Consider the following 20,739-nt stretch of genomic DNA (forward strand, 5'->3'; position numbering starts at 1 on the left):
CCAGGAAGGCGCTGCTGGTGACGCTGCCGGTGGTGGGCCATGCTCCGCCGCCTCGCTTGCCTCGGTGAACCCGTGTCCCGTCGGCGCCGTGAGGCGACTTCCGTACCTAACCCTGGTCTTGCATTGCGCTGGTGGGCTCCCCGTCTTACGCACGAGCAGCTGTTGTATTTTACTTCTGCATGGTCTTGTAAGTGGTGATTTCAGGTTTTATTCCTCCAGGTTCCAGCACGTTTCTGTTGGAATGGTTTCGTCTCCACGCGCCGTTACGGGAGGTCCAGGTCCGGTAGCAGCGTTGTGCTGCATTCATATTTGGCCGTGGGCAGGATCGCTGCTCGGAAGACCATCCTACTGCAAGTTGCAGGTGTGTTGCTGTGTTTTAGGGCAATGGCTCGGTCTTGCTTAACATTGAAATTTGGGGAGTGATGCAGTCGCCTTCCATTTGAGCAGGGTGTTTTTGCCCCACTTGGTGTCTGTTGCGATTCCCTGGGGAATGCAGACCGGTGGGATGTGAAGTGGCCGTCCATGTAATTAACTTTGAAGCTTTAATTCCAGAAGTTAGATCTTACACCTGAATATGCCAAGGCGTAGTGTACAATAACTGAATCTGCCTTTTCTTGAGGTTATGTCCGCCAGGAAGAATATCCGCCAGGTATTTATAACGAATAGCCCTACAGTGTACTTCAGGGTGTTCTTAGTCCTTTTAAAACCTACTTCAGTTGTCACAGGATTGACTGTTGTTTAGATACTAATAGAGATTGCTTAGATTACTAGATACTTACAAAAGAGCTTATTTGCATCTTCTAGCTTAATTCCATAAGTATTTTCTCTATTTTATTTTCATAGTGCCTTTCCCCCTCTGAATTTGGACAGCACCAGAATTTGCTTTATCCTTTTCCTGCCATCTGTGTGTACCAAAACCATCCTCATGTCATTGTATCTACCAATGAGTTACAGGCTTTAAATTTGCTTTCGGCTTTCTAAATGGCTAAAGCTTTTTGTGAAGTTCGGATCGCCTTCATCATCCTCTCCCCGCAGATTCCTTCCACAGGAAAGAGAAAAAGTTCTCTTCTGCCTGAAGTTGCCATTGAGAGCCACTTCTCTTTTCTAATGCTCTTCTGTAGAAGGTCCCAGTTTAACGCGATTACTTGCACAGAATGGAACGCATCCATCTTAAATGAACAGGAGGCTGATGGGTTCGTTATTTTTAGAGTTTAACCAAAAAGCGCTTGGTTTTTGTCTATATGGGGTTTGGATTGTTTGTTGGTTTTGCAAGCTGCAAAAAGGACTCCAAATTGTTTCACTTTAATAAGTGTATTTAATAAATACAGAAGCAGACACCTTACCACCCTGAACCCAGGGCAGGCCTTGGGAATTTCGGAGCTGCCTGTTTGCTAGCGTAACTGTTCTTTGATTAATGAGAGGTGGGCTTCGCATGGACAGCAGGCCGCTTGGTACGAGCGTGGAGGCACCTCACGCGAGAACCTGTGGCTTTGCAGGGCTTTAGCCAAAGGCTGCGCTGCCTCTCGCCTGGAGGTGTCTCGCCTTCTTGCACGCATACTTCCACGCGTTGTCCATCCCCTCTGCCCGAGGCCCGAGCACGCATTTCCGAGCCCTCGCGACCCGATGGCCAGTCCTGTTCGCGGGAGGTAGAGACCCGGTGGTCCCTGCCAGCTAGGAGCTGGGCCGAGGCTGCGGGGAAGCGCTGCCGCTTTGGCACGATGTAGCGGTCCCTGGGATCCCAGAGCCTGGCCAGTTGAATGCGTGGTGGGTGCAGCGCTTCGCCTCTTTGACGGACCAAACGTTTCACCTGGGTGTCAAAGAATGCAGAGTGGATCTGGCGATACCACCGCTGCTTTGCGGGGGATGTCACCTTTTTTTCATAGCTGCATAAACCTGGAGATCAGAAGTGTGAGTGCTATTTTGGTGAGCAGATTTTGTTAGCAATACAGGGAATACAGTTGTCTGCTTCTAATGATTTAAATTGGAAATAACTGCACGGAAGTCTGGGATCTCCTGAACATGAATGGATGGACAAGGGTAGAGGATTTGCCACCTCCTTGGTAGCTTGGCTTTTAGTCGTGTTATTTGTGAAATAACTCTAGTAATATATTTAGAAAGTGAAGTCTAAATTGGGTTACTGTTATTTAATGTTATGAAACTACCAGGTAGCTTGTGTAATTTGCAGATTCAGCAGTCACCAGTGCTTTTTCCAAAAATCATAATCCTTTAAGTCTGTTTTCACTATTAGGTGCCTCATTTGGTCGTGTTCTATGTTATACAATCATTATAATGCTATTTGTATAGACACTACTGCAGCAGCACCTTTGAGACTGTTTGATTTAAGAAAATGAGGATGTGCTGTGTATGTTAAAGATTGTAAGAGAGAGGAGTTCCAGTTTTATTTTTTGTTATGAGTCTTAATTGGAGTCTGAGACGTTTGTTAAATGAAGGATTTATATATAAACAAAATATCGTTGTTAAAATTGCTGGATGTAGTGGGTCATTTTAACATCAGTACCTGGAGTGATGTATGAAATGGTGCTGTCTGAACATAAGCTATACATGTATGATAAATAGTTGCTAAATTGTGATTTCTTGTATTTTAGTCTCTTTCTACATTCTGCCTGGTAGTTCTTCTTTCTGGAAGGTATTTGCACAGTACAGCCACAGTTTGGTTTTTTTATGCAGCTTGTAACAATTATTAGTGTTTTTGCTTCGGTTCAGAACTTTGTCTAAAATTTATGTTGGATCACATCTAAGAAAAATAATAATTTGAAAGAATTTTAAAGTACCGACTGTGCTTAGCCAGAGTGTACTATTTATAGCTTTGTGAGAAACTTGACTGCTTTTATATTAGTAACATAAAAGTTGAAATTGGCCAAAAGCTTGAAGGAGGGCGTATATTTTGTTAGTAAAATAACTTGCAGTTTTCTGTCAGGCTTTGTGACTACCAGAGCTGCTGCTGTGCTCAAAATGGTGGGACAGCCAGAGGTCAAGATTTCTTATCGTGTCCCAGGTTCTTCCTGTTTTTCACCAAATTGGCCCATTTGGAGATTAACTTTAACCAGCATTTATGCGTAGACTGGAAGGGCAAGTGACCATCAACAGAATGCAGCTTGGCTTCTTTGTGAAAATTAAACTTTACAGAGCCAAAGCTCGCTCGATGCATCGCTCGTCTCCAGCATTACCACCGCTCACGTCAGTTTGCGGTGCTGGTGACTTCCTCTCCAGACCATATTGGATTTCCTGTGGCAGTCTTTCTCTTTACCACAAGTGCTTTCGGAAGTGCAGAGGGTAAAACTGATTTAGAAGTGTTACGAGTTAGCAGATGCACTTCTGCCGATTGAACGCCAAGAAGCAAGGAGCGGTCTGTCTCGTAGCCTCGTGGTGATGACTAGGAGACGGGCTTTGCAGGGTCCTTCCACAGCTACTTGGGTGACTTGGCTGAAAAACGAAGCCACCGAAGGCTGGGATGAGTGTTAGCTAGAAATAAATGGTGAAAATGACATATTAATGAGCTGAAAACTTGAAGCTAGCTTTAAAAAATACGGCGATACAAAATGCCGCGATCGTTACATTAAGATCACAATGCAAAGTTTCATTGCGTAGCTACACCTGTGCATGAAAAAGGTCCTGTCCAGTGCCAGCACAGGTGTGGTTGCACTACGAAGAGCCCTGTACGACAGCACTTGAAACCATCCAGAAAGTTCTGAAAAAAAGATGCTTTTCTGGTGTATCTTACATCGTTTGGAAAGGTGGTTTAACCCCATGTGCGGATGAGAGTTTCATCTCCATAGAGGAGATTTGCCTGGTATGGTTTTACCATACAGATAGCTCACCAAAACCTTTGTCTTTCTAAGGATTAATTAGGTAAGCAGTTAAGAAGAATTTCCCTTCCTTATCCTTTATTTAACCATCAAATTCAAACATAACAAACCTAAAATGTAACTTTTAAATCAGATGCAAGCTTAGGGGTATTGCTATGTCGGGTGATAAGGGTATGAGATTGCTTCCATTTAAGTGGCTTCCAGAAATGCTTTAAGTCTGAGGAAGGGACAGTTCTTTGTGGATTTGATTTATAAACTCGCCAAAGCACTAAAAAAGATGTCTGAAGTCATGGAATGTTGCTCAGCCTTTGGATTTTTAAGGTAAATTCTTGATCTCACTGGTGGCCAACAAAAAATGAACCTTAATCCTAGAAATTAAAGTATTTTATATGTAAGTTCTTACTTGGACGGGTAGTCCCCAGTTCATAATGGTGTCTTCGGTGGGAGCCCCCGTGTGAGTGAGATGTGCAGAATTAGGCCAGTATGACCCAGCTTGCTGTGTATGCAGTTTGTCAAACAGTCAGGCTCCTCAGTGTACTTAGATCCTGCAGTGTTTTGTTTTGCTTTGCTTTAAATAAAGCAAGCGGAACCCAAATAGGTAGCCCTCTGTTAACTTTCCGATTATGAAACAAGGGTGTGTACTGTGAAATTCAGTAAGTTTGTAGATAGCTTGGCACAGTGGAGGGAAGGTGGTAGCATCTTCAATCCAAGCTATTTTATTTTATTTTATTTTATCGAAGCTCAGTGGTGACTCATTACATCCCTTTGTTAACTGATTATTTTGGTGGGTGAAAGGTTGCATAGAAGTTAATCTGAAAAGTGAAAACTAAGACTCAGAAATGTGGTAAGAGAGTTGGAGAAGCACAAAGTTAGAGGGAGAGAAAGCAGAAAGGTGGAAGATGGAGCGGAGCAAGCACGGGCTCTCAACGCAGTCATTTTTTTACAGATATTTGTGCAGTGTGGTTAAACAAGAGCAGCTAACAGTCTTACTACTACATGAAGTCTGTACCTCTGATCTCTGTGCAAACTTCACTGACCGCACCGAGAAATGATGTTAGATGAAAAAGAACGTTTAACTTTTCCTGGGCTTCATCTGGGGTTTTTTCTGTCAAAGTTGACTGGTATATAATTTTATATTATAAAATTTATTTTTTATATTTATTATTATTTTTATTATTTTATTATTATATTTATACATTTTTTATAGTAGATGTGCATTTTTGCACTGTGCTAGTATACATTAAGAAAAAAACCTCAGACTTTTTCTAATGTTGCGTTGCATTGCGGGTGCAGTGCAGCAACACCAGAGCTCTCTCCTGCTGACCATGACCACGAGGTCGGCAGCATCTTCCTGGCAGTCCACATACGTGTCATAGGGTGTCCAGGTTTTGGCCGCCTGTGCATGCTCATGTTCTGGTTATTGAACTGACAGGTCTTTATGTTTTTCTAGCTCACAGTTTCTTTAGGTGATTGGTTTTGCACTGCTTTCTGCTGCTTATTCGGTCTACCTCGTGGTTTAGCCAGGGAACTCTGCAGTTTCGTTCGGTACGTTATTTCCTTCATTAAGCCTTCTTTCATGACGGTGTCTGTAAATATGTCTATCCGTGTGATATTTCATCCTCTAATCACAAATAATTTGGCTGTTGATGCTTGTTATTTGTTAAAAGTCCAAAGGATTTCTGGATCACAGATACATACATTTATTTGTCTGTCGTGGTTTAACCTTAGCCAGCAACTAAGCCCCACGCAGCCACTTGCTCACTCCCTCCCAGTGGGATGGGGGAGAGAATCAGAAGAGTAAAAGTGAGAAAACTCGTGGGTTGAGATAAGAACAGTTTAATAATTGAAATAAAATAAAGTAAAATAGTAGTAGTAGTAGTAGTAATAATATCCAAAGCAAGTGATGCCCAGTGCAATTGCTCACCACCCGCCGACCGATGCCCAGCCAGTTCCCAGCAGCGATCGCTGCTCCCCGGCCAACCCCCCCAGTTTCTATACTGCCCATGACGCCGTATGGTATGGAATGGCCCTTGGGGCAGTTTGGGTCAACTCTCCTGGCTGTGCCCCCTCCCAGCTCCTTGTGCCCCTGGCAGAGCATGGGAAGCTGCAAAGTCCTTGACTGGCGTAAGCAGTACTGAGCAACAACTAAACCATCAGTGTGTTATCAGCATTCTTCTCATGCTAAATCCAAACCACAGCACTATGCCTGCTACTAGGAAGAAAATTAACTCTATTCCAGCCAAAACCAGGACACCATCATATAGAATGTCTACCCAAAACATTCATTGTCTGCAAAAGCATTTAATAATAATTCTGAAGTATAAAAAGCCATATTTTCCCAGAGAAATTACACAGTTCCAACCTTATAATGCTCTGTAAAATTACAACTATATATTATTTTTTGAATGAGCAGGAATGGCTAAAAGTTTTTCTTTTCTTTGCAGTTCTTTTTTTAATTTAGTACCAAATTTCTCTCTAGCCACGAAGTACTCTATTCTAGCTATGAGTAGCAGTCAACCTGCCTGCTGTCAGCTCACCAAAGAAGAGTCAGTATATGTATATTTAATATTTAGAATATTTTTATGTGAATTCTGATCGTTGAAGTACTACTCTAGTTTCGGAACCCAGAGAATTATTTCTGCCATAGCTGTAGTGCTTTTCTCTCAATTAGATCTAGTCAAATAAATATCACATCTTGGAGAAACAAAGTATATGAAAATTATGCTGCTCAAACTTGTCTACATAATCACAAAAGAGAATCAAAGAAAAGTTTTAAAATACATTAATTACGTGCTTAGAAAAGGTGTACTCAGTCTGCAAGTCTAATACTGCTGAACTGCAGAGCAGCCACTCTGGTATGGATGAAAGGAAACATTAAGAATCTAAAAATGTGAGGAACAGGGAAAAGTAGAATTGAGTAAAGGGGAAAACAGCCTAAAAATGATGTGGTTTCATTTAGAACATCTTCTCTTCTTTTTAAATACCTCACTGAAGGAAACTAATAATACCGACCAAATACCTCGACCAAACAGCGATTCGTTATGAAAAGTAAACATGCTGAGAACGTTACGGGGAAGAACGTTGCGAGGACCGTGGAGCTGAGGCAGGTCTCCTTTGGTGTGGCGGTAGGATGGCATCCGCGGAGACCTGGTAGGTAGCTTCAGGAGGTCACGTTTTTGATTGTGTACCGGTCTTGTCGATGGATCGTGCCCCCCAGCATCGCTGGTTTAACATTGTCTGCGTAGTAAGTGCCCATGGAGGCAAGCATCTGAACTGCGCATTATATGCTGTTTAGAAGCAGGCGCTGGGTTTACATAGCAGTCTTTACAGCAGCTGGGACTGGGCTTGTGGTGGTGGTACTCGTGGTGGGGAAGAAGAATTCAGCCATCCGCTGTGTGACTCTGTGCTCTCCTGTCCGTCTTCCTGGCGTCCTCATCCAGCAATGCAGCTTGTACCACATCATCAGGTCACACTTGGAGTGTCCACAATTGCTCACACCTGCTTTTTGGTCGTACGTGTTTCTAACTATGTATTTCCCAGTGCATGCTTAAGTTATGTGAAGATCTACATAGGAAAGATGCATCTCATATAGCTTGTCTGTACTCTGGATGAAGATAAACACCAAATTGGCAAAGCTCTTTTTAGAGATTTGTAACTTGTGTGTATTATGTTTAGAAGAGTGAAAGGATTCCCCCTATTTCAGTTTTCTTTGAAACTCAAATGTAAAATGCAGAATGAGGACCACTTTTCTTAAATGAAAATACACTGCTTCAGTATATATAAAAAAAAGTCTAACATGTTACTGCTTTGACTGAACAATTAGAATAACTGTCCTTTGCTATACAAACCTTGTCTTCATTATTAGGTTAGAATAGCGTGCGTAAGGCAGTTGTGATATATAGCATGGTTTTGGTTACAGAGCTAGAAACAGGTGCAGTTTTAGCAGTTGCTATTGCAAAAAAATGCAGAAAAACTAGTACCAGCTAGACTTATTTTGTGTGTTTGTTTTAATAGACACCCATTTTCTTGTGTTATCTTTAGTAGACGTCTGTGGAGATGGTCAAGCCGTGTGTTAAACAGTAAGGGCGAGAGCCTTTCAAAACCATCGGTAACCTGTTTTTAGATACGGGTTGGTTGAGTGAATTGGAATATGCACTCTTTGACTGGAAGGAAATTGAGCTCTTGTACTGAAACGGGACAGCTTGGAGGTAGCATTTAGGCCAAGGTGTATTTGTTTCTCAAAACCTACTGTTGGCACGGACCTGGGGGTGGTCATCAGCCAAATGGCTGCAGCAGAGGAAACGGCACTTCTCTTCAGTGCTGGATTACAAACTTCCAACTTCATCCATTTATAACGCCTTTCTGTTGGACACAGCTGTTTCTCCTTCTTGTTTACATATTTTTCTGTAGTTCCAATCATTATTTTTTTAAGAGTAGTTCGTGGTAAAAAATAAAACTGTGCTTCACTGTCTATGCTTAAGGCATTGTAACTGCATTGGCTTTGGTGGTAGCTTCTGTTATTCAGTAGTCTGAGAGGATAATCATATCTGTCAAGTAATTGTTAAAGACTAAGCAAAAAAAAAAAAACCTTTATGAGAAAAAAAAGGGTTGTTTTTAATTTAAATAACTAAATATTTTTGTTTCTGTCTTTGCTATTTTAGAAACTATATGCTGTAACAGGAAAAGAAATACCACAAAAGGAGTTAAGTTTACATAGTATAACCATGATCACCTTACAGCATGAAAAATAGTACTTTGAGTTAAGCAAAGATCAGTCGAGCAGTTCTGCCCTCTCTACTGCAGTTCCCCTCTCTCTCCTTCCTCCTCCTCTTCCCCTCCCTGCCGGCCCTTCCCCGTGCTCTGCCCTTCTTTCAGAGTAGCAGCCTGGGGTGTACAAACATCTTCTGAAGTATGTGAAAAAATATTGATTGATTGATTTCCAAGTAGTTGTTAGGTAGTTTTTCTGAAGGGCGTAAAAATAAATCAATAAATATCCCAGGTAGTTTTCAAAATCTAGTCAAAATATGGTTAAACTTAATCCACTCTTCAGGTATTTTCAGTATTAATCAGGAATACCTTTTTTTGCCACAGCGCAACTACTATTAAATACCGCTACAGTAAGTTCCTTTCCGGAATTAAACCAGCGATCTTATTTACTCTCTGCTTCCAGGATAGCAGCTGGTGTCATAAAGTATTTTCTGCTGAAAGAAAAGAGAAAGTAGCTGGGGCATTGATCCAAAAAAACGGAATTCAAGTGCTTAAATCCAAAGTTTCAGTCCTGAAATTGCCCTGAAACCTGCCTTGTTTCTGGCTGATCTTGGGGTGGCCGGACGCGATGCGGGCACAGAGCCTGGCGTGAGGCCCCCGGCTCTTGGAGCCGCAGGCAGCTGCAGTGGGGAAGGCACTGCAGCTCTGACGGCCAGAGGCGCAGGATACCTGCCCCGCCGTGCTGGCAGCCGGAGGCAGCTCTCCTCCAGCTTGGCTTCTTGGAGAGCGTGGCCTGGAGGCTGCTCTTTGGGAATGGCTTGCAAGCACCAGCGTTGGGGTGCCCCTGTAAAAAGAAGGGGCAGCTGGTTCTGGGGGGAGTCTGGGTGCCGTCGCCCTTTCCATGCAACCCTTTGAGAGCACTTGGCAAGAAAGGGGAAGCCCAGGATTCAAATCCCAGGATTCATATGCCTTCTTTTCCTGAGAAGTTACAAATTTTTCACTTCTCTTGAGAGTGCCATAGCTCCCGGCGACTGGCTTTTGGGAGGAGTGTGCAGCCTTACCTCCCTGCCCGCCTGCGCCCCGGCTCCCTGGACGCAAAAAGGAAGAGTGGTGCAAAGCACTGTGGCAGTGCTGATGGAGCGCTGCTGAGGAGAGGTGCTGGGTACACACGTGGCTCCGCAGGCTGGCACCCTGCCCGCTGCTGCAGGCGTGTGTTTCGAGCACTTCATCCCTACCCAGGTAGTGCCGTGTTCTCTGTTGGGTCCAAGGTACAGCAGCTTCAAAATTAAGCCCTTAACACTGTAAGAGTAATTCCACAGGCTTCTCGTCATCTGTGTGTGACAGCTTTGAGATGCTAGGCTTGCTGCTTCTTGGTAGTTTTGTGAGCATGTTTGCTATTTTTGGACTGCAAATCTTTCGGTAACTTCCAAGACCCTGGCACTAGATGGAGCTTTAATCTACTTGCACTTTGAAGTCTATTAAGTTTAACCACAAATTAAAAATAGGGAAGAATAAATGAAGATATGTATGCCTGCTGCTACATTTACAGTGCCCTTTCTCCCTTTTGTTAGCAGAGTGGAGTAAATTATAATTTAAATTTAATTTAAATGAAAATATTGCAGCAGGATCTCCATGATCTAGTAGGTGCTTCATAATCACTCTTAACTAGCACCCTCTAATGTACTCTCAGGCTCATGGGAGAAGTTGCTGTAAGTTAGATATGCTGAAAATGTGCTGCATATTTAAGCTAATGACGAGGCTGTGCTGAATACAGGTGATGCCATTTTCTGAACAAAGTTCCTGTTTATATTTCAGGATGGGGTGGGGGTGACCAAGCCTTCTGTTTGCTCTGCTCATTCAGTAATGCATTTGCATTTTCACTTCATGCTACCCAAGCCAACAATTCAGAATCATCTGTTATCAGTCACGTAATTTCTCCTCCATGTGTTACCCTTGAAAATATTGAACAAATAGAAACAAATAAAAAACAGCTTTGAAGCTGTAGTGTTTAATACTTTGCATTTAGCAAGCACCGTGTCTCACAGGCTGCACAGCACATATCATAAATTTAAGACCATCTCTGCCTTCCACAGAAATAACTGGAAGTAGATTTAGTTTTGTTCTTGGGTGCCTGTGTTCTTATCAGCAAGAGACTGGTTCAGTTGAAGCCATTGTCCAGACACTGAAGTAGCAAATATGTAATCAGTTCCTATTCAGAGCCCCTCTGCTATTTTATTAAATGGTTTAATATAGCAAACCAGGAGATACATACTTGGGAAAAAATCACAAGGCATGCTGTGCTTAGAACACTGGAGGTGATAAAGAACATTGCGTATTGCATCTCACTCCCATCCTCTGCTCAAGGTCTAATCCTTCAGCGTCTTTCACCTTTTATCAGCAGGACTGAGTGACTCTGCATGTACCACAGAATGAAAAACCTTTGCAGAGAACTTTACATGAATGCAGTATTGCCAATATGAGCAGAAGCTCGTATGTCTGGAATATTGCTACTCTACTACAGAGCTGTTAAGGAACCATATTATGTACGAAGAGTACGTGCAGTATTGTAGGTGACAGGGTTTGCGTATGGCAGTCTGATTACAGTATTGGCCATATTGAGTAGGGAAACAGCACAAGAAGCTTTCAGAAAAAGACCCTGCTGAAGGAAGTGATTTTAGAAGGGTGTTTTGTAGTTGACCTGGCAAAATTTTAATTGCTACTTGTGACCAGATTAAGTGTATTCAAAGTCATAATTTCCATATGAATCAATGGAAGTTTGGTGCTTAAGTTTTTTTTACAGATTTGTTCTTATGAGGTTGTCACCAGTTGCATTCAGACTGTAAAATTTCATTAGTACTGCTTTCAAAGGAAGTAGTTTGCTACCCTTTGAAGACAGAAGTAGTAGGAATGAATACACCAATACCGATTCCTCAAATGCATCTGGAGAGCAATGAGAAGTTATAATTCCTGGTGGCATCGCTGATGCAGGGCATAAAAGGGTTAATTATTTCTTTACACTTTCATTTCATTTCACAAAAGTAGCTAGTAAAGTTACTAAGGATCAAAGTGTGCCGGAGCATTCTTTGTTATGTTTGGCAGCTCCTCTGCTGTTGTGTATGTGGACACCGTTTCATTAAATGAGTAGACGCAGCTGGTAAGCTGTCCTTTGGCACCACCATCATTATATAGAAAGCGTATCTACAGAGATACGTGTTGTAAAATCTGCACAGTGCATAACTGATGATTATTTCTTTTTTAGATGCTCTTTATCTCATTGTCCTGTATACCAATTAATGTGGCTGGACAACTCCTCCTTTTTCCTTGCAAGTGGAAAAGAAGATGCATATGCTACATTTTCAAAGATGGGTATTTACCCGCAAAGCTTCCTCTGACCTGCAGTTTGGAAAAGTTTCCCCTTTGTAAATGTGGAGGTTAGATTGTAGATGAGCTGTAAATGTTCAGATAAATAACTGGAACCCCTGAAGTCTGGATTACATCTTGGCAAGTAAACTAAGCAGGTTGAGGGAATGCAGAACAAAGGAATCTGTGGTGGCTAAGGACTGGTTAGTTTATACAGAATATGACAGCAAGACCATATTTATATAGATGTATGTTGTCCACTGCTTTGCTGTTCTATATTTAATTACTGCCCAAGGTGTGGTTTGTGCCCTTGCTTTAAGAAATTCTTGACAAGCATGTTGTTGTCTGCGTGGCTGACTTTTCTAGTGTCCCCTTTAAATGTGGATGTACAAAACTGCAGACACAAGACCAGTGTGCATGCCAGCACCACAAGCAGAGCTAAAATCACCTCCTTGTTCCTTCTTACTACATTGCACTTGCTCGAGCACAACCAGTTGCTGGAGAGCGATAGGGCAAACAGACTTAACACAGACAGGTCCATCGTGCTTGGAAGAACTAGGCTACACTATTTCTTCTTTATCCATATGTATCCTTTTGTGCAAGAGGCTAAATCTACAGCTGCAGATATTTGAAATGTAGAAGTCGATGGGGGAAGAAAGCCATCTTTTTTTCTGCAGCATGTGGGGAAATATTCCTGTGTAATTAGTGAGGTTCTTGTTAGGGTTATTCACCTTTAAGGACTACTTTGCACTGTTGCACTACTGAACGTGCAATATCATAAATTCAAACAGGCCACAGAGGGAAATGAAAATAAATCTCTTAATTACTCAGAATGATCCTTACTACTTGCAGGACTCAGGCTAATGAAATCAAGCAAGGAAGCAGCAAACATGCTCTTACCTCTGCTGATGTAAACCGAGAGTAATTCTACAACCTTGAATGGAGTGGGTCTGGAGCAGTATGTGTTAGCATACTCTGGGAGGGAAGCTCTGCCTTCCTGATAATTATTAATTATTATTAAAATCTGATTCTTGTAATGTTTTGTTTATGTTCTGTAGCAGATGCTTTTCGGGTTGGATGCGTCAGATGCTTGAGGACAACACATTCTACAAATACTGCTTCAAAAAAAGTTGTATGGAGTTCTTCCCTTGTGTTGGCAGTTTGGGAGGACAACAGCACTGTGACTGAGAAGTGGGAAGGGCAGAGAGAGACGTTCTTTAGCCACCCAGGGCCTGAATCTGATCGTGTCCTGTTCCTTATGATGATATCACTCCTGATCTCCGTATGATTCCTGATTCAACAGGATTAGGTCCACAGTAACTGGCAACCAAAACCATAGAAAGCAGCTTATGACCTAAAGCTGAGGTTGCTTCTGAGTATTAATGGGGTGGTTTTTTTCCTCCTAGCTAAGCTATGTTAATTGGCCAAGAAAAGAAAGCAAAACAACTGTTCTTTGATTACGACAGTGCTTTGATGTTTGTATTTTACCCTGACCTAATCTCAGTAATAGGAAAAAATACAGAAGTTGGGAACTGATGACACTGAAAACAAATTTTATCATTAAAGCACTGAATATTTTTTTGTTGCTTCATTACAAAATCTGACCTTGAATTTCAATCTCCTTACAGGCCTATCTTTTCAGAGATTTTGCTTTGACCAGTAGGAGTGCGTGAACAGGGCGAGTAGGGTACATGGGAGTCCTTAGCAAGTCATGCAGTTTGCAGTATGCAGTGACATGACCTGCAAAGAATGTACAAGAAATTGTCATTGTGTTCTCTTCTCACCTTCTTTTTGATACATAAAGAAAGCTTTGTTTGCTTCTTTAAATAATTCTGTTATTATCTCAGGAATGCCTGTGACGCTCAGTCTCTGGCATTCAAGGAAAGCTTTTTGAAATCTCACGCGCAAACTTCACAGGTTTATTCTATCATTTACCATCACGCTGGGTCTTGGTCACCCTGCAGCCTTCCAGTGAAGCAGGACTTCAGTTTCTATCATTAAAAAAACCCTACTTATTAATTTGAAAAAGAAACATGTTCAACCGTTTTGGTTCATCTTTATTTCTCTTCAGTGAGCAAATGAGGGCATGAGCCAAAATCTTTTGTCTCTATCGCAGCTGAATGTTAATAGGCGAGCAGGAAATAATTTTGTCACATTGCTCCTCTCTGGAAGAGACAAAACCACTTCTTGAATATGAGAGGCTTAGGCACGAAATAGACGCTAGGCTGCTCTGCCGTGTTGAGACTGATGTGCTTCCCAGTGTATTCAGAAAATCTTTTTCTAGGTCTCTGGAGACTGTAGCTTCAGAAACGCAGACATTTGTGAGTTTAGGCAGCTGGTAAGCAGGAATGTTGGAGCTCTGGGTCCCTGAAGTGGCTGGGCCCTTCTGAAGGCCGGTGTGAGAAAGAGGAAATTTGCCAGAGCAGGAATTGGACTCAAAAGTGAGCTCGGTCCTCCAGCCTTCCATTGCTCTTCTCTGCTGCAGCCGGTTTGTCTCTGTCTCTTCCCAGCTCATACACCGCTGGTGCTCGAGCTGGTCTCCAGAGTAGCTGGCGCGAGCCAGTCTGCCAGGAGTATGGAAAGCCCTGTGCTGTGGGTAACGCCGAGCCTGAGCTTCTGTACGGAGCCAGTTGCCAACAGCTGGGAAAGGTTGCACCATCAAAGCTTTCTCCGGTTAGTAGAAGAATGTGGCTGCTTTAACAGTTTACTGACCAAAATAGATGTGTTCAGCTAGCACAGCAAATTGCAGGACTGTAGTAGTCATCTCGTGCAGTTGGGGGGATGTCTCTGGGTTTTCTTGGGCTGGGTTTTTTGGGGTCGGGAGTTGGTGAGCTCTGCCTCTGCTGGCCTCCCAAGGCTCTCCTGGTGCCTCGTGCTGCTGCATGACATGGCTGCTTTTCTGCTCCCACGTGAGCATGAACACCAGATTCAGGGCAGAGGCACAGGAGGGCGGCAGCTCTTTTACTCTTTAAAGGCCATTTGAAAGATAAAGGGCTAAATAGTGGTTTGCTCATGCAGGTTTTTTTTCTGGTGGTATCAAAGCAAACCCATTTAAATAATTACAACATTTTCCCCATATTTCCTTTACATGCCTTTTTTTCACAGCCCACACAGCAGTATTAACTGCCTGCTATTGCAATATATTCCAAATACAGTGGAGCATCTGAGTCTTACGTAGTAATGCTGATGCTGAGTAGCTGTTGTGTTTCTACCTAGAAGAGCTCCATGTTGCTGTGATTACCTTATCTTGACTGTAGAACATTGGCTTTTGGTTCTTGTTGCAAGTAAAAAATAGCGATTCATAGAGTAGAGTTATTTCACTTTACTACTGAAGTGTTAACTTTTCTCGATGGAATAGCAGGCTACATTGGGCAAGCGTATGCAAAGATACTGTAGTCCCGGCACCTAGCGCTATACAGGGCCGTGTTACAGAGAAGAGCCTTTGTCCTTCAGTGCATTAACGAGGAATTCCTTTCCACTTTCAGCTCTGATAATGGCAACTATAACACTTGCTCTAGCAGCTGATCTAGCTAAGGGAGCAGTTGTTTTGTGTGTTTCTTGGAGGCTAATGCAGTGCTACTGCTAAACCTTTACAGCTCTGTCATGTTAATGCCAAAGAGAGAGGATTTGATTTTCTTAAAAAAACAAACAAACCGACCACAAACCTTGCTTTTTGTGGTCAGCCCCTCACAAATGCCCTGGACCCTGTTCAGTTCTTTCTATTGAATAATTTCAGCGTAAGGCCCTTGTAAAGTTTGCTCTAAAATGGATTCAGTCCAAACCTTTTGTTTGTTAGTAAAGAACAAGTTATAGACAGTAGATCTTTCTTTCGTGTTTAATATGTATAAGCTCCTTTTACAAGCTCTATCCAAAGAACGTTCAGTTAATTACTCAAGGCATCTTGTTATTTGGAGCCACTGCTTGTAGGGGAAGTGAAACTGCTTCTTTTGAGAAAGCGCAAGCCGTTCTTTGTGACTGTTTTGTTCCCGTTGCACGGCCCAGCCAAGCACTGCGTGTTCCCCTCTTGCCGACTGGAGACCCTTGCTGTGTCTCATTCTCGTGGTGCTCCAGCGCAGAATAACTGACATTAGGCGAACGCACCTAGGAACAGAATCGAGGAGCACGAGAGGAGAGTTTGGGCCCTGGAGGCTGCCGGGGAAGGGTGTCGAGCTGACTTCTCTGCTTTCCCATCTGGCCAGCCCTTTCCATGCTGGAGCGGCTGGGCAGGGATGCGGAAGTGGTGCTGGCTGTCGCGGGACACTATATGCTTGATTTTTCCAAAGCGGGTCAGCGATGTTTTCAGATAAGTGCTGTAAACTGGTGGTGATTCAGATGTGGTTTTCAGCATAGCTGCCGGCTGACAGGCAGCCTTTCCGCTTCCAGCAGAGCCTGGCTGTTCCCCGAAGGGCTGCCGTATAGCTTTCCTGTCCCCCTTCTCCCAGCCCAGGGGAACAGCAGTCGCATCATGTGCCTTTAGGGAGCGGCCCTCGGCGTCGGGGATCCCTGTGCCCTTCCTTAGGGTGCCCAAGAAGGGGCGTGCTGGGGAAGCCCGAGCCCGGTCAGCAGGCAGGGAGGACCAAGCGCAGGGATGTCCTGGGCAGGCTGTGAGGGCTTCTGCCCTTCCATCAGGCCTGTTCTTGTGCCCCTGCCACAAGCCGGCAACTTTCATGCTGCAAGAGCACCGAAACAGCTCCTCAGCCTCCCTCGTCCCCTGTCACCGGGAGGGGAGCGGGGCAGGGCGTTTCTTCTTGCGTGCAGCCCACGGACGCCAGCCTCCTGCTGCGGTCCGGTCCGCTGCTGCCCTGGGCTGGCCCTGCCGGGGTGCTGGCGCCCGAGCGCTGCCACGGCCCACGGATGCGCGGTGACCGGCCCGCGTGGCTCACGTGCTGTGGGCGCACGAGGTGGGAACTGCTTTTCCTCACGTGCTGCATTAGTACACAAAGCGGAGGCTTAACGTTAATCCCCTGGAGAGCTGCTGTAGGAGCTGCCTGTTAGGACCGTGGCACAGCAATTAGGCCCGGGTGATTAGCGAGGGAGCGCTGCGGCTCTGCTCTGACGCCGAGGAAGCGTGTGTTCTCTTGTGAGGCAGGTGGAGCTGGGCCTGGGCGTGAGTCTTGGCTTTGGCTGGGGGCATGAGCCAGAGGACTGGCTCGCAGGACGGCTGGTTTCCATTCCTGGCCCGAGCAGAGCACGGGTTAGTGGCCAGGGCAGGAGTCCGGAGTGCCCCTGAGGAGACCACGCAGCACTGCAGAGCGGGACAGGACCCTGCGTGTCGCCGCGTCCTGCGGCCAGCAGCCACAGCCCTTCCCCTCCTCTCGGAGAGGCCCAGCCGTGCTCCTGCCCGGTAAACGCACAGGACGGGGCCACGGCATCTGTGGCGACAGCGAGGTGTTGCCGGCGGTTGTGCCCTCGGAGTACGGCAGCTCTTTCACATCAGAAGGAAGGGAGCATCCAATCGCGGAGACGGTTGCCTCTGTAAATAGCAAACCGAGTGACCTAATTCAGCGCAGCGGCAGCTCTTCGGAGGCGTCCCTCAGCAGGCTCCATGGCGGGCCGTGCCGGCGCTGACTCATCACTTCCACCGTGGCAGAGATTGGAGCTTTCAGGCCCTAAGGATTTCACTGTTTCTTTATTAATTTTAAATTGATTAAAATGAATTTTTAAAATACCAGGAGAGACTTGCCTAAAGAAATGGTTATAAAAAAAAAGGAGGAAATCATCGGTCTGTGGGAGTGAACTGTGTGCTTAACAATCTCTGGCTCATACAGCTGTGAGCACCCATTGCAGCTTGGAGGAGTCTTCCGTCAGCTATTCTGTCCCGGTGGATTAGCAAAGACAGGATTAATCCGACATTATTATAAAAAAGTGAGAATTACAAACTGTCCTTGCTTATACCCAGCGCAGCCCCACCGGTGTCCTCACCCATGGCAGGATGGTATTACAGGCTTCTGCTCTCAGCTACAAGGCTTTGTCCAGAGGTCAGGATCTCCTAGGGAAGTGCATCCCTGCGGGAGCATCCCGTTCTCTCCCGGCATTGCCCAGTGCCTGACGAATCTCCTCATATGGTCCGGAGACTCCCTGGGGTAGCCTGTGGGGCGTCTTGTACCAGAACAGGCTGCCGGGTCCTTTGCTCAGCGCTGAGGAAGGGTGCCGTAGCGAGTGTAGGCAGCGACAGATGGGTGGAGGATCCTTCTTCCCAGCCTCAGAGGGCAGTTACAGACGAGCTTTTCCCCTGGGCCGTTCTCACTCGCTGTTCGTGCCCCTGTTCCGCTGGGTGGAAGCTGTCTTGCACTGAAGCAAGAGGATTCCTGTCCCTTACGATTTCCATCTGCTCCAATGTAACTGTACAAGTCAAGGTTATGAGATATTTAAAGCTTCTCCCTTCCGCCTCTCCCCTTTCACAGTGATGGGGAGCTGGGTGCAGTCTACCACCCAGCCAGCAGCCCAGGGATGCCTGTGGACCCATCTGAGCCAGCACCACAATAAGGAGCCTTCCATGCCGTGGAGGACTCCAGAGATGTAGGAACCCCTTCTTGGAGGCTACAGAAACAGGGGCAGAGCCCTCTCCACGTGGAGAATTCTCCCTGAAGGTTCGTCCTGGGGACTCCATCCCTCAGCATCCCACCTGCTGCTTTGGAGGGGGAAGGTGGGCAGTGACACCTCCATGGTGCTGCACTGGGAGGAGGCGGTGCAGGATCTGGCCCTAACTGGTCAGGAGGGATTGTTCTCCATTCTGATGAAGGTCAGGGCTAGCTCAGACAGCGCGTACAGCGGATTAATTGATAAGGCTTTTTGTCCTGTAAATAAATACCAACAAATTAAAAAGAAAAAAAAAGGCAGGTGGAAAGGTCTGTGATACTTCAGGGAAGAGAGAGCAGGAAGCCGAGAGGAGTGAAGGAGCAGAATATGGAATTCACCTGGAGATAATGAAGCAGCAGGTTTTGTCAGCCCCTTTTATGTCTGTCTAAAAAAAAAAGAGGCCTGCTATTTCAGTGAAACTAAAGAATAAAATTTTAAAAAAACAGCCTCTGCAAAAACAATTTGACACTTGCTATTGATTGAAGTAACGGAGCAAGCAGCATTCTAAGAAGTTGCATAAAAGCATCTTTGGTCTGCTTTAAGAATCCCTCTAAAAGATACAGTGATATTACTGATATGCTGTTCACCTATCTGTCTGTTGTGATGTCTAGGTCTCAAAAGCTGAACTGCTCTAAATTCACATGCCAAAGCAGAACCTACTTTTCCTGACTCTGTGCCCTGCGCTCAGCTCTCGGTCCTGCAATGCTGTAAAGCAGATCTTGCTGCGGAAGCGGAACATGCAGTTCCTGTTCACCTGCTTGAGCATCCAGTGGTGTCAGCTGGGAATGGCTGGAGGAGCCCATCTCTCTCCCTCGGCCTCTGATATCAGGTAGGATGGGTTCGTTCTTAGGCCTTGATGTCCCACAGTCAGCAGCAGAGCTTTGTCCCGGGTGGGTCGTCACTTCTGCGATATGCTCCCTTTGGCTTCACCTCGGAGACCTGTGAAAGGTGACAAAGGGCCGGTTTATTTTGTATGGCATGCAGATTGATGTTTTATCTGAGAGTGGCTTACATGTAGGTTTTAACGTGTTTTAATTTTTTTGCGACCAAGGTGCTTTCCAAATTAATAAATGATACTAACAAATTCCTTCCTGTGCTTAAACAGACTCGGACTTAGTGTTTTTCTCAAATCAGGAAATTATTAAGTAGGGTAAGAACACTGGGTTACAGAATGTTCTTGCTTCATTCATTTTGTCAATTGCAGTTTTAGTTTTAATTGTTTATAACACACCATAATGTACTAGTTAATTTACAGTAGCATATTTCTGTACAGTAATGAAATTAGTTACATGAGACTTACTGCAGCACTTGCTGTTTACTCTTTGCTGAGTAATAGACACATTAATTATGTGCATATTAGAATGGCTTTAAAATAGATATAGACTCAGCTGGAGGGATAAGGTGTTTTAGAGTTGCTTGTTCTTCATGTAGTTAAAAATAGTGTCATCTAAGACCCGATCCTAAAGAAGTACATGAAATCAGTGTGACTATTTGTGGAAGGAAGGTTCTGGCAATGTGAAATTCTTTCAGTCTCAGCAGGGCCAGGCCTTAGCCAGCAGACATTAAAGAGCACACTTAGGGCAGTATTCGTGTATAAGGTTATCTTATTCCTATTTTCTTCTAGTTCAAAGATACCTAACAAGACTGCCTTCTCTGCCCCGTATGAGTTGCTGCTAGGTCTGTTCAAGCTCTGCTGCTGTTAATGATGAGCACGGGTGTAAAGGTCGGAGAAGTGCTGGCCCCGTGGGCCTGAAACATGACTTTGACAAAACAAAATGCTGTCAGATTCACAAGGCAAATAGACGTGAAAGTATTTTTTCACATTTTTTAAGTTTTATCACTCAGCTGTGCTATTTGTAGTAGTAGTAGACATAACATTTGCAGAGAGAAATGTGACAGTTCTATTCAGCTGGCAATACTAAGTTTCTCTGTATTGATACCACATCTTGCCAACAGTTCCTATCCTGTGGTGAAAGTTGTGTGTAGTTACCTAACAAGACAACTGGCTGTCTTCATTATGCATTTCCATTTTTTTTGAGCTGGAGATAAGACATGCCCAGCTATGCCAGGAATTAAAACAGCCCAACGTGTCCATTCTTGTTTGGTGAAAATGCTGCCCCGTATTCTCAGAGCAGAACAATTATATTCTCTGTAGTTTCACAGCTTCTGCTATTTAGTGGTAATACCTGTCAAACATCAAAAAAACCCACAACAAAACAAACAAAAAAAACCCAACCAAGGATATTCTTCCAAGCAAGTGCCCTAC

Source organism: Pelecanus crispus, chromosome 9, assembly GCF_030463565.1.
Source record: "Pelecanus crispus isolate bPelCri1 chromosome 9, bPelCri1.pri, whole genome shotgun sequence".
Taxonomy (NCBI): domain Eukaryota; kingdom Metazoa; phylum Chordata; class Aves; order Pelecaniformes; family Pelecanidae; genus Pelecanus; species Pelecanus crispus.